Here is a 7034-nt window from a genome sequence, read left to right on the forward strand (position 1 = left end):
TGTTAACAAAAAGCAGCTATAATCAACATGGTAGACATGATCAATGGTGATGTAACAAGAGTGACTGTGCACATGCTGAAATGTCATATCTGCTTTGCCTACATGTAAAACTGAATTTATGTTGAATGTAAAAAATGTAGTACATGTATGAAGGTTTTACTACATGTACAAGTATCACATAAACTTTCCATTATCAACTACCTTTGAAAATGAAGTCATCGTCAAATTAACCATGCCAAACAGATGATGTACACCCTACAAACTGACATTCCGCATGTTCCAGACCTAAAATTTAGTGGTTTATAGATCTGTGAAATAGACTTAACATCCAAACCATGAAAACTAAACATTGCCCAATGAAACATGAAAATGAGGTCATGGTCAGATTTAAAACCTCCCAATCAAATTTGTACAACTTACGAAAATATCCAATACGCCAAAAAATAGTGATCCTATACATGTCATGCATGTACATGTACATGTACATGTAGTTTATAGCATCTGAGAAACATTGGGAAATAGACCAAACCACAAAAACTAAACATTGTTCAATGAACCAGGATATTTTCATTGAGGTCAAAGTCTGATGCAAGTTTTGCAGTCAGATATATTCACTTTACCAAATATAGTTGACCTACCATTCTCCTGCTTGTAGTATCTGAGAAACAAACTTGACAAAGTAACTGAAATAACGTTAATCACGGATCCATGAAATGAGGTCAAGGTCAGGTTAACCTTGCCTGACAGACAATGAGACATGTAGACCTTTCAAGATACATGTACCTATATATATATATATATATATATACCATATAAATTTATCCAATTACTCATTATACATGTTATACATGTACATGTAAGAGAGTATTTCACTGTATGACTGTTCAAACAGTAACATTTTTTTTTCAGTCAGTCAGTGAACCATGAAAACAAGGTAAAGTGCAACAGACAAGTTACTAAGAGAAACTTCATAACATAAAGAAGTATCCAGGTCTTTAAGCTTATAAAATGTACCTAGTGAAGCTTTATACAAATAGGTTACGCTGTAGCCGCTGCCAGATTGTAATACCTATTGAATCTTGCATACTTCAACTTTTGTTGCAGGCGGGACAATAAAATTATACTTTGAAGTACATAGTTTATTTGTTTAATATGCTTGGGCACTAATTTAGATTTTTATTTAATTCTGATTCAGACTTAAAGTACAGCAAGCAGTCATTTGACACTAAACAATTGTGACGGACTACGAGAGACCCTCATGGGTGGTTAAGATCTTTTTACACACCCTGGTGGTACAATGTAGTTAACAATTGCAATGCCAACATAAACTTTAGATGCAATATACATTTTGTATATGCACTGTTTTGTAAATTTCACTGAAAGTGAAACTAGAAATTCACATTATCCAAATTGTTATTATATTAAAATGACTGATTATCCACTAAAGTATTCATGAATTCAGATATGATGCACTATTATTATTAATATTCACTGAAACTATGAATTTTCATTATTCCAAATGGCTATTTCAAATGAATAATTATCCAAGGTATTCATGGTATTCATGGAATTCAGATACAATGTATGATTGCACTATTAATATGCACTGAAACTATGAAATCTTGTTATTCCAAATTCATTATTGATATACCAAATATATAATTATCCTGATTATCCAAGTTATTTAGTCATCCAGAACTGTGGTCCTCCTTTCATACAATTTGTAAGTTTCCTATTGTACAATGCACAATTTTTTTCTTGTCCAATTTAATCCTAACATCACAAGTCATCATCATCATGAAATAATGCGGCAAGTGCTATTCATTATTTCCAAAAACAATAAATAACTAGCACAAAATAATGAATTAATCCACTGTTTCACAATTTGCAGAGCTATAAGAGTGACTCAGTGACATCTATATTTCCTATGCATCAAAGTGCACATGTAGCAGGCTTCATATTCTAAGTGGGAATCATGCTTAAGCCAATATGAATCTACAAAAAAAAAATATACATTAAAACTAAAGTACAGTAAAATTTTAACTAACATAATACTATATACATTGTACGGTACTTAGAAGAAAGTCAATTACAATAACTGTATTTACTAGCAATCCTTATTTGATTGACAAAAAAATTCTAGGACTTATACAATTATATTTTCAAATCCGAAATTTAAACAAGAAGAATAAATCCTTTTAGGGGGTCTAAATTCTATATATGGTGTTGTCTTTTTTCCTACATTAATGATTTTTTATGTGTGACTGTGCACTTTCATTGAAGGGTTACTGTCTTATTGAGGCTTACACCATACTTTATTTCATCAATTCTTTAAAGTCAGACATCATCATGATCATGGACATAGTTATTCCTCTCTAAAACACAACAGGTTATTGCTGTTAATATGCAATAGATTGATACTACAGAGAAAAGTTTAAAGAATGAAAAAGATAATTAAATAAATAAATGCACTGTTACTATATAGATGCTATTGATTTTCCCTTTGTCAAGTGCATATAATGAATAAACCTTTGTGATGTAAATGTAGAATCTTTGTCCTAAGGTTAATCAGGATAATATATATACTGTTCCAAGGCTTAACCCTCCCTGTTAATGTTTTAAATCCTTGAGTTTAATTTTACATCTTTTGTGTTACCCAGTATACTTTTTACTTATTACAGCTTGTATTAAATAATGCTTTGCAGCTCAGACAACACTTTCTTTATTTTATTTTATTTTAGTTTAATTTACCCAATTTTATTTTGATAAATCAATACTCAGATAACTTTTAAAATATGCATTTTTTGTATCCAAAATAATATTATATCCTGCTGTTTCATATTTTTCTTAAATTATAATTTATTTTGATAAATTATCAAAATTTTGAAGAGGACAATTATCATTTGTGAACATCATTATAAAATCATCTTCAATATATACCCATGACAGTTTAAAATTCCTCCCCAAGGCAATAAACTATTTTGTGTCTTAATCTGTATATTAGCTATAGCATGTATATAAGAATTCTTGATTATTACCTATCCAGTGTTAACATCCTGATTATTACCCATTTTAATGTCACATTTGCATGGTCATGAATTCATGTTCAGTAAATACATATATTTTAATTATTTATTTTGAATTTGAATAAAAGGTATTTTTAAACTAAATTATTAGACATACAATGCAGTTAACACAATAAATTTTATGACAACTTACTAGATAATACAATATCTATGAAAAATATTTTGAGCTTCATAAAATACTTTAAAAAAGTTTATACCATGTTTAGATAAAAAAAAATGCTTACAGATAGATTTTTTTGTTATGTTTTCCCCACATATTGAATGTTAAACATAAAATAATTATGTAGAAAAGGCAAAAAATCTGCAGTCAGATGTGAATGCACATGATGAAAGGAGATGTGGGATATAATTATATATCAATGATGCATCAACCCAACAGTAATGCAAACAATAAAGTAACCAAAACACAATTTAACACACAAATTTGACTCATGATTAGAAAATCCTTTAATCATTTTAATGGTGGAATAAATAAAAAGACCCTTGAATGTTACTACTAGATAACATTTATGGCATAAATGAATTTTGACTAACCATGCTACAGGGCACAATTTATATAAAAATTTCACATGAAAATATATAGTTTAGGTTCAAAGTATTTACAAATGTACAGTATAGTGATTCTATATTCTATGTTAAATCTAAAAAGAATATAATTATGATGCTAACTTTGCTCTTTTAATATGTTTTTTATTTCTTTTTAACTTAAAATCATGTACATGTAGCAATTAACATGATGAAATATTTATAGACATTTTATTCATTGTAATTATTCATTTTGAGAAAAGATGCAACAACCTCCACAACCCTTGTTCAATATGAATCCTTAAGTACATGATGAAACAATTTCTAATTGAATGAGCACATTTTGTTTAATCAACTGTGTTTAAATGGCAACTGTTATGACTCTGTGCATGGTTTCAGGAACATTAATTTAATAATATTGTTTTATTTTGATGATTAATGTTATTTTGAACCATCTAATACATATTCACTTTCAATGCTTATATTATCAAATTATATATTCATGTTTTGTTGTCGATGATTTGGGAATTATTTAAAAATTGAATGAAAATGCATACTTGCTAAATAGGTCACTAAAATTAATAATTTTCATAAAATTTTATGGTCAGATCATACACCGTCATATTTATTTGTACTATGCATGTTTTTCAATGGAAATTGTGACGTCACAATGCATTCTTTAATAATAAAATGAAAACTATCAGCTGATAAAGCAAAACCAGGGAAATACTTGTAATCCAGCATTAGTAACACAATTATATGAATATGTACATGTAAAGATTGGTTGGTTGTTGGTAATAAAAAGTCCAGTGACAAGTATTTCATGCAAATTTAAGACCAGAGAGTTACCCAAACAGAAAAATAAATGAACAAATTGCTTTCAAATCGTATTCAAATCTCTTTCAAATCGTGATTCTGCGATTTGTTAGTATCATTTGCTTGCGATTCATTAAACAAATCATAAACAAATCAGAATTTTCCAAATTCCCTAAAACTGATTTCTTTGTGATTTCTTTCTATTGTATGATTTGTAAGCAATTTGTTTCTGTTTTTGTGTGATTTCTTTATGATTTGTTTACTAAGAATATCGTATGAAATGATTTGAAAGAGATTTGTTAACTTTGTTAGCTAGAATGGTGTGATTTCGTTATGATTTGTTAACTTTGAATATCATAAGAAATGATTTGAAAATGATTTGTTAACTTTGTTAGCTATCTTGGTGTGATTCATTGATGATTTGCTACAATGAATAAAATGTTAATGCATTCAAATTTTCTTTGTTTATCTATCTCTCTGACTTCCGGTTTAGGTCAAATTCAAATTTCAAATACTGTTCAATATTAACTGAACAAAGAAGGTTGCAAGATGAGGAGTTTTTATTCAGTCTATGAAAGATGACGGTGGTAAGGAATCTCAGTTATTTATTTATAATTTCACATATTCAACTAATACTATTCAAACGTTAACCTTTAAAATTCAGAAACTGTGCATTTCAGTATCTCGTTATAATCATAATAATTTTGTGCTGTAAGGATTAATTTTCAAAATAAAAATGTGTAAAAGATGTGTAAACAGATCAAAACATTCATTTCAAGACTAGCTTCCCGAGCCAGCAGACAAAATTCACTGGCAAGTTTAATGTTTTAATTGTTGTTTACTAACCAGGTCCCGGGCAAAATGGACAAAGCTATATTACAATGTAGCAGATTTGGACCAAGACTAAGACTCATCACTTATTTGACATCAATTGCTAAGTACACGTGGTTGCCTATGTTTTTTTTAAAAATTTCGTTATAGTCAAATTCGGAAGAAAAGTAAGAAAAACCTACACAGAGGGAAAAATTCGTCCCTCATTGCAATCAAATATAGTATTCCTTTTTACAATTAGAGGAGTAGCTATTAAAGGTAAAATGAAGACAACTGCGCTTCAAAGTTTGGGGGTTTCAGGGGCAGAACATATTTTTGATTTGGATGTAAATGATTTAATCTGTGAATTGCATGATGAGTGATGCCAATTTATGTACGATTTGCTTGTGATTTGCTTGGGTTAGGAATATATGATTTACTTTTCATTTGTTAAAGATTTGAAAACAATTTGTTTATAATTTCTTCATAATTTGAAAACAATTTGTTAATGATTTGCTTGAGGTAGAAATATGATTTACTTCTGATTTGTTTAAGATTTGATAACAATTTCTTTACAATTTCTTTACGATTTGAAAACAATTTGTTTGTGATTTGCTTGAAGTAGGAAAGCAATTACTTCTGATTTGTTAATGATTTCAAAACAATTTCTTGACAATTTGTTTATGATTTGCTTATGAATTATAAGCAATTTGTTCGTGATTTGTTATTGTGATTTATTAGCTCATTTGCATGTGAAATTTTATCACTTTCAAATCACAAAGAAATCATACGATTTGTTTATCATTTGTTACCATGATTTGTTCCTCAATTTTTTTTGTTTGGGTAACAATACATTAACATACAATATGTACATGATGTATAGGTCCTGTGAAAGGCCATCCCGCACAACAAAAGTTAACCAATGCCCACATGTTAGAGTTTAACAGTAAGACGATGAAGATCAACCTTTTTTTTTATTCGCTTGGTCTTGTCACCCTGGGGTGATGTGTGCAAAGTAAATAAGGGATTAAATGACATACACATGATAAAAGGGGGAGGGGGAATGGTGTCATACATGAATTTCAATGATGCACAACTTTTCCAAGCCCAAATCCTAACTTTGCCTTGGAACATGTAACTATGCACGAGTGTGGTGATATAGATTGTCGATTCATAGCCTGTCTGTAGGAAGAACGAATGGTGTCATACATGAATTTCAATGATGCACAACTTTTCCAAGCCCAAATCCTAACTTTGCCTTGGAACATGTAACTATGCACGAGTGTGGTGATATAGATTGTCGATTCATAGCCTGTCTGTAGGAAGAACAAATGTGCACATTTTCCCTTCAAAATCTTGGATCCATGATTATTCGATAGACATGCTTTAAAATATTCTTCATTTCTACTCACCGATTGTAATTTCCAGCTCAGCTTATATTGTTCATGTGGTCTAACATCTGTAGTTTCCTGTGTAAAATATAGTTTGCCGACCAGCTGCAGGTCCAGTTTGCCGACAAGAAAATAAAGTGGGTAAATCGTTCACGGTGAAGAAATGTTTTCCGTTTTTAATGACAGATTTAATTAATTATTTTTTTATCACCGGAAATATCCCTCATGGAGAGTAATTAAAATTGAAACTGTTTTATTATGCTGTACAATATTGGTAACTTAGTCATATTTTTTAAATTTACTTCAGGTACACTGACGGTACATTTTCTATTCCTCAGAATTTATCAAAACTTTTTCAAATATAAATTTGAATGAATTCATCAGCATCTTCTGCAATAATATTAAA

At 29.6% G+C, this 7034-nt stretch overlaps 1 long non-coding RNA gene across 1 annotated transcript; it reads right to left on the reverse strand.

Annotated features, from left to right (window-relative positions):
* Positions 1 to 1133: 1133 nt before the first annotated feature.
* On the reverse strand, positions 1134 to 6755 carry LOC127708883 (uncharacterized). The gene is made up of 2 exons (XR_007985418.1): positions 6650 to 6755; positions 1134 to 1995 (listed from the first exon to the last, which is right to left on the reverse strand). It is a non-coding gene; the product is annotated as an uncharacterized LOC127708883 (long non-coding RNA).
* Between the last annotated feature and the right edge of the window lie 279 nt (positions 6756 to 7034).

Source organism: Mytilus californianus, unplaced genomic scaffold (assembly GCF_021869535.1).
Source record: "Mytilus californianus isolate M0D057914Y unplaced genomic scaffold, xbMytCali1.0.p SCAF_7, whole genome shotgun sequence".
NCBI lineage: Eukaryota > Metazoa > Mollusca > Bivalvia > Mytilida > Mytilidae > Mytilus > Mytilus californianus.